Below are 6,326 nucleotides of genomic sequence, written 5' to 3' on the forward strand. Positions count from 1 at the left end.
CGGGGCTGCGGGGGTGCAGCGTCCGGGGTGTGTGTGTGTGTGGGGGGGGGGTGTCCCGGAGCTGCAGCGATGGGGGCGCAGAGTGGTCCCGGGGTGCAATGCCCGTGGTACGGGGCGCTGCTGGGCATGGCGTGCCCGAGGCGGCGTTGTTGTACGGCACTGCTCGGGGGTGCGCTGCCCGGGGGGCATGGCACGGCGCCCATAGGGGGCCCGGGGGTGCAGCATATGCGTGCGTGCAGATCAGCCCCGGAGTGCGAAGCTGGGGTGCACGACAGCCCCAGGAGGGCCGCGCCCGGGGGTGCAGCATGGTGCCAGGGTGCAAGGCCTGGGGGGTGCGGGAAGGTGCCGGGGGGCCGTGACCCGGTGCGGATGGGTGCAGGTGCGGTGCCCGGGGTGCGGGTTGTCCCAGGGTGCGGTGACCCGGGCGCGGACGAGGACGGCTGTGAGGGCGGTGGGTCCTTCCACCCCAGGGCGGGTCACGGGGATCCTCCGGTGCCCCTGCCCCGGGCCGTTAAGGCACTTGCCCGAGGGCGGCCCCCTGAGACCCTCCCAGCCCCGGGGAACCCCCGGGATCACCGGGGGGTGTCCCCCCTCCCAGCAAGAGCCTCTGCCCGGTGGCAACCCCCGCCAAGGCGAGCCCTGCTCTGGCCCACGGGGGGCGTTTGGGATCCACCCGTCAGCTCGGGACCCTTTTCCCCCACGCTTCTCTGCGGGGGCTCTGGTGGCGCCTGGCTGCCCAGCGCTGCATCCTCCCCGCAGGCGCAGCGCTTCCCACGGTGCCACCGAGCCCCCGCGGCTCTTGCGGGCCGCCCACCGCCCGGGAGCCTCCCGCCAGCCCTGCCGGGACCTCCGGCGACCCTGGGCCTCGGGGCCGGCGCCGTGGCGGGGCGCGGCGGCTGTGCAGGGGGGTGTCGGCAGAGGGCAGAGCCGGCCCGCGCATCGCGCAGCCGCCGCCGCCGCCGCCGCCGGGACCGGCCCGTGCGGCCCCGCAGCCCCCGCGGGCAGCGGCACCGCACGGCGGGAGCGGCTCCGGCCCGGCCCGGCCGGGACAGGCGGGAGGTGGCCCGGGGCTGCCCGAGCATCCCGTCCGCGGGGAGGGGGCTCGCTGCCGCCCGCTGCGTGGCCGGCGCCGTTAGGGACCCGCCGCCCGCCTCAAGCGGCTTTTGAAGTTTGTGGGAACGCGCCCGCGATCCTGCAGCAGCTGGGAAAGCTTCGAGGGAAACGGGGAGGACGTTGCGAACAACATCCCTGGCAGCGCGACCCCCGCACCCCTCGTGACATGAAACACGGCAATACGGGACGGGGAAGGCCCTGCTGTCCCCGAACGCTTTTGCAGACAACCCGTGTCATACATTCCCTTTGTTAAGCCAGCCAAGATCCCTCTGAAAACCAGTTCGGCGCCTCGCCCCCCTCCCATGCCGAAGGTGGCTCCGCAGCCCGGCTGCCTGGGAGGGAGCCCGGGGGCACAGCCCTCGCCTCCCCCGGCTCCGGGCAGCACCTGGAAGAACTGCCCAGTGCACTTTCTGCTTAGCATGAGAGCGGGGAAGAGGCAGAGCTGAGCTGCCCGGCGGCACAGCAGCATGCCAGCGCTTCTGTCTTTGGAGAAAACAGGGTAATGGGAAAGGCAGAGGAGCAAGACAGGAGCGCTAGACCAAAGCCTTGGCCCTGGTGGGGTTTTTAGCCCACCTCGGACAAAACTTCAGACCTTCAGAAAAGGCTGCGTGGAAACCCAGAAAGGGCTTCAGGTCTGCTCTCTGCAATAGCTGTGAACCCCTGCAAATGCCTGACGTTGCCAAGGTGCTGTGAGGGCATCTCTGAACACTACTCTTAACTCTAAGCCTAACCTTAAATCTAACCCTGCCCTTAATTCTAACCCTAAGCTTAACTCTAACCCCAACTGGATGAAGAATGCTTGGGTTTCCTGAGGTCTGTGGATGCTGCTACGTGAGAGATGCTGCACTGCTGAGCAGGGAAGCAGCTGATGAGAACAGGGGCATCAAAGGTAAACGGGGGTAGCCCGCCGCAGGGTGAGTCATGTTTTCTGCTCACGAGGAGTAAAGCACTGCACAAATGGGATGCTGCGATGGGAAAAGCCAACCAAGGCTGCTTACGGCATCCTATTTCTGGAGCGGACAGAAGTAAGTGCTGGGGAGTCCCCAGACTGGGAAGCTCTTGCTGCACGTACTGGTTTCTAATCCCACCACTCTCCGAAGAGCACCGGAATATTTGGGGACATGACCAAGCCCCTTTCCAGTGCAGAGCAGGGAAGTCACAAAGGCGCAGGGGCGCTGCCTGCCAAGCTGGCTGCACCAAGCCGCTGCTTGGGACCATTAGAGCAGGCTGAGCAGTGCCAGTCTCAAGAAAAAAAATGCAGTTTCCTCAAATCAGCACTGTCCTGCTCTCCTTCCTCGGGGGCTCCTGGCAGCGTGAGCTCAGCGGTGCCAGTCCAATGCAGACCGTCTGTGCCACTGCCTGCGCCTGTGAGGCCGGGGTCACTGACCCAGCAGGAGTTACCTGCTGGTGCGCCTGGCTGCCCCCAGCCCAGTCGGTGTCCCATGCCCTTGGCGGCACAGAGCAGGGCTCCGCTGGGAACAGATGCAGGAACGAGACAGACAGGCGTGAAGCAGCAGGCTGCCGGGCCCCCGAGCCGGGTGGCTGTGCGTTAGCAAGATCCCTCTGGCCCTGAGCTTTCATCTCCACAGCCTACACAAAGGGTGCCACCAAAAATGTATGTAAAAGCAGGAGAAACATGGGAGCCGGCCCTGAGGCATCCCTCCCTTCATCTCCTGCTTCCGACTGACAGCCAGCAATGACCTGCCACTCAATGGGAAGGCTTGCACACCTTACTTTGAGCAAAGGAGCCCCCCGGGCACGCACCGCCGCGCCGCACGCAGGCACGGCCCCCCACGCCCAGCCCCTCCTGGGAGCCAGAGGCAGGGGGGCTTGGTGGCCAGCCCGGCTCCCACAGAGCTCAGGCTGCTGCAGGGATGCATGGACCGCTAGGGACCAGGTGCTGCCCTCCCTGCGCTGTCGAGCCCCGCGTGGGCCTGGAAAAAGCCCTTTCTGGGAGGGTACAGATGACCTCCACTCACCCCATTCCCCTTGCTCCCCCTGGTGAGGTCCACCCTTGCACCTTCTGGTCTCCACCCCATCCTCTTCCTCGCCAAAGAGCCCTGCCCAGGGCCGGGGCACCCTCAATCCTAGCATCACAGCAAGGGTTTAGACTGCCCTGCCCCGAGGCGCTGCCCATGTCGGGCTGAGGCTGGGCGCAGGCAGCGTGCGGGCAGGGAGCAGAGATGTGGCTGTTCCCAGTGGGTGCTGCGCAGGGGCTGTTTTCCCAGCCATCCTCCGAATACAGATGTTTTCTCAGTGCAGGATCCAGACAGAGGAGGGTAAAATGTTTTCATTCCAAGCTCCCGGGGTCAGGTCATGGTTTGTCTAAATGGCTTTTGTTGCTGTAATTATCAGATTAGCTGATCTCTGGCAGTGTGTTTAGGGGCAGCCACATTAACTGTGGATCCTGACCCCCCCTGCCACCACCCTGCCCTGCTGGGGCAGTGGGTTTGCAATGAAGTGATGGGGATCAGGGATGCCAGGAGAGCCAAGTGAAAGGCTTGTGATTGCTTTTGAGCTGGTACCCAGCTGGACACTGGCCCAGGAGCAGCCGGCACTTTTGGAGAAGACAGCAGCGAGCCTCCTTGACCTCCTCAGTGCACATGATGTTGCCAAGCTGGGCCTGATCCTTTCCTCCCACCCCAACCTGCAATTCACCGCAGCTGCAGAGCCCCATCCCAGGCACCTGCCTGCCGCTGTGGCTGATGCTCAGTGTGCAGACGCGGGACGGGGGCACCTGAGGTGCCTCCCCTTGCTCAGGGCTGGTGCTCCCTGCAGGCAGTGAGCCCAGAAGGTCATGGGGGGCTCTGGGACCCAGCACTGCGGCTGGGATGGGGTGCCTGGGGCCAGTGCCTGGCCGCAGGGTGCTGCGAAGGGTGGGCAGACCCCAGCAGCCGGGAAGGCGCGGGAATAGGAGCGTGAGATACCAGGCGAGACAGAGAGCGTGACGGGGAGATGAGAGAGCAGGGCGAGGGGCAGATAAAGAGGGATCAGGAGTTTCCGGCCCCCGCCAGCCCCTCGCCGGGTCCATCTGTCAGCGCCTGTGAGTGCTGATGGCACCAAGCCCTGGTGGCAGCCGAGGCCGCAGGTCTGGCCGAGGGGCACAGTCAGGGGCTGGGAAGGGGCCCACGCTGCTGCCTTCCTGCTGCACTGGGGCACCGGCAGCGGCTCAGACCCCAGCGTGGCCGGGCACGGACAGTCTCCACGCACAGCCCCACGGGTGCCCCCAAGGCTGAGCCCCTGGGCACGCTGCCCTGCAGCACCCACCTCCTGCCCTCCCACCCCGCAGCCCCGCCGCACACGCAGATAGGGAGTGCCAGGAATTTCACTCACCGGCACCAAAAAAAGTGTTCCTGCTCTGCTGAGCTGCAGGTGAACACGCGGATGCTCGGTAGCTGCTCACTCGGGCACCGTGCCCGTGGCGGCCGCCTGTCCCCTGACATATCATCCCACCTCCTCTCTCACCTGCTGTAGGTAGGAGCAACAGGAGTTTCCCTTGAGCAAGGCAGAAGCTCTAAAGAAATGAAATAATTCCAAATCAGAAAAGACTTTATTATTTCTCCATAAACCAAATTATTTAAAATGTGGTTTCTCTGCATTTCAGTTTCTGAAGTCTTGTAATGCCAGAGCATAACACCCCACTGAATGAAGACTTCTGGAGCAGAACATCTACATCTTCTCTTTCAAAGAACATTTCAACCTCTTTAAATGCTTCAGAAAATTTCAACAGCAAAATTTTGCCTTTAAATACCATGTTCCTGCAGGAATTTTTGACTTCAGCAAAACATAACTTAAAAAATTTAAAAAAAAGAAAAAGCGGAAGCTATATTCCTGTTATTTTTCCTAATTGCCACCATGACAGAGCTTAGTTAGCTCCAAATCCATCTTCTTTGCTTCTAGCTGAAAGCAACCTAGAGCAGCGAGGACAAAGCCTGTGCACCCCTGAGAAGGAGCATATCCACCAACCCAATCAGGCTCAAACCTCTCCTGCCATCGCTGCTGCTTGGGCACAGCCAGAGGTTCACCATTTCTCTAGTTAAACCCATTTTGCACATTAGTCCTGGTGCCCCTGGAGTCCCAGCCCAGCCCATGGACCACTCAGGACCTGCCCCATGGCCATGCTCACCTTTTCTGCATCCACTCGTCCCCCAGGCACCCAGGAAGAGCACAGGCACCCCGGAGCAGTGTTGGCCCTGAAAGGTGCAAGGGATGGGCTGGTCCCAGTGCTCACCATGGGACGAGCCACTGGGGCTGGGAAAGCCTGTTTGAGAGACCTGCTTTCCCCTAGTTTTTCCTTTTGCATCAGCACCCACTGGCAGATGTCAGGAGACCGGCTCATGGATTGTGACCTGCCCAGGTGCTGACGCCTCTTACCCCGGTGCATTAAAGATGGTTTCCCAACCGTGCAGAGGACCAATGGAGACAAGACTGGACTGTTGGTCCCTGAGCATCCCCAGCCCTGGAGCAGGACAGACCCTGCTATGTCAGGGCATGGACTTTTGCACAGCCAAAGAAGCTGGTTTTGGGAGGTCCGATGCGGGGCAATGGCTGTCACCCCCAGGGTCTGGGGTGCCCCAGAGGCAGCAAACCCCCTGCCCAAGCTCTGCCCCCTCACCAGTGTGCCTGGCTCGTGCCTCGGGACAGAGACACCCAACGTGTCGCAGGGAGCTGCTCCGCCGTGGTGTGTCCATGCTGCCAGGCAGCTGCAGGACCCCGGCTGCGCCCGCGAGGCCGGCGGGATGGAGGCATCTCCAGCACAGCCAGTCCCAGCTGGACCCCTCCAAGCAGGGCATGTGGCACTGCATGGCCGGAATAAGGCCAGGAAAGAGGACTCCAGCTCCCTTGCAGGGAGCCTGGTGCCATTGGTACTTTCTGGACCTTGGTGTAGGAGCAGATTTACTGAAAACAATTTATTTAATATAAAAAATAATTTCTTACGGCGTTTTGGCTGGCGTCAGCCAAGCGCTTACTCACCCGGGAATTCAAACAAAGGCAGGGCTGGCGCCCAGCCAGGGGGTCGGGCGCTGGGTGGTCGTGTCCATCCCGGCCTCGGACCCGCCTCTGGGTCACTTGCGGGCTTGTGGCATGATGTCTCCATTTATTTATTGGAAATGTTTGAACAGGAAATGCTAATGGTTTGGGTTTGTGGAGACAGCTGGAGGGGTCCGGCCAGAGCTGCTGAGAAAGGGAGGGTGTGCTGGGACAGGGCAGCC

Source organism: Pelecanus crispus, chromosome 10 (genome assembly GCF_030463565.1).
Source record: "Pelecanus crispus isolate bPelCri1 chromosome 10, bPelCri1.pri, whole genome shotgun sequence".
NCBI lineage: Eukaryota > Metazoa > Chordata > Aves > Pelecaniformes > Pelecanidae > Pelecanus > Pelecanus crispus.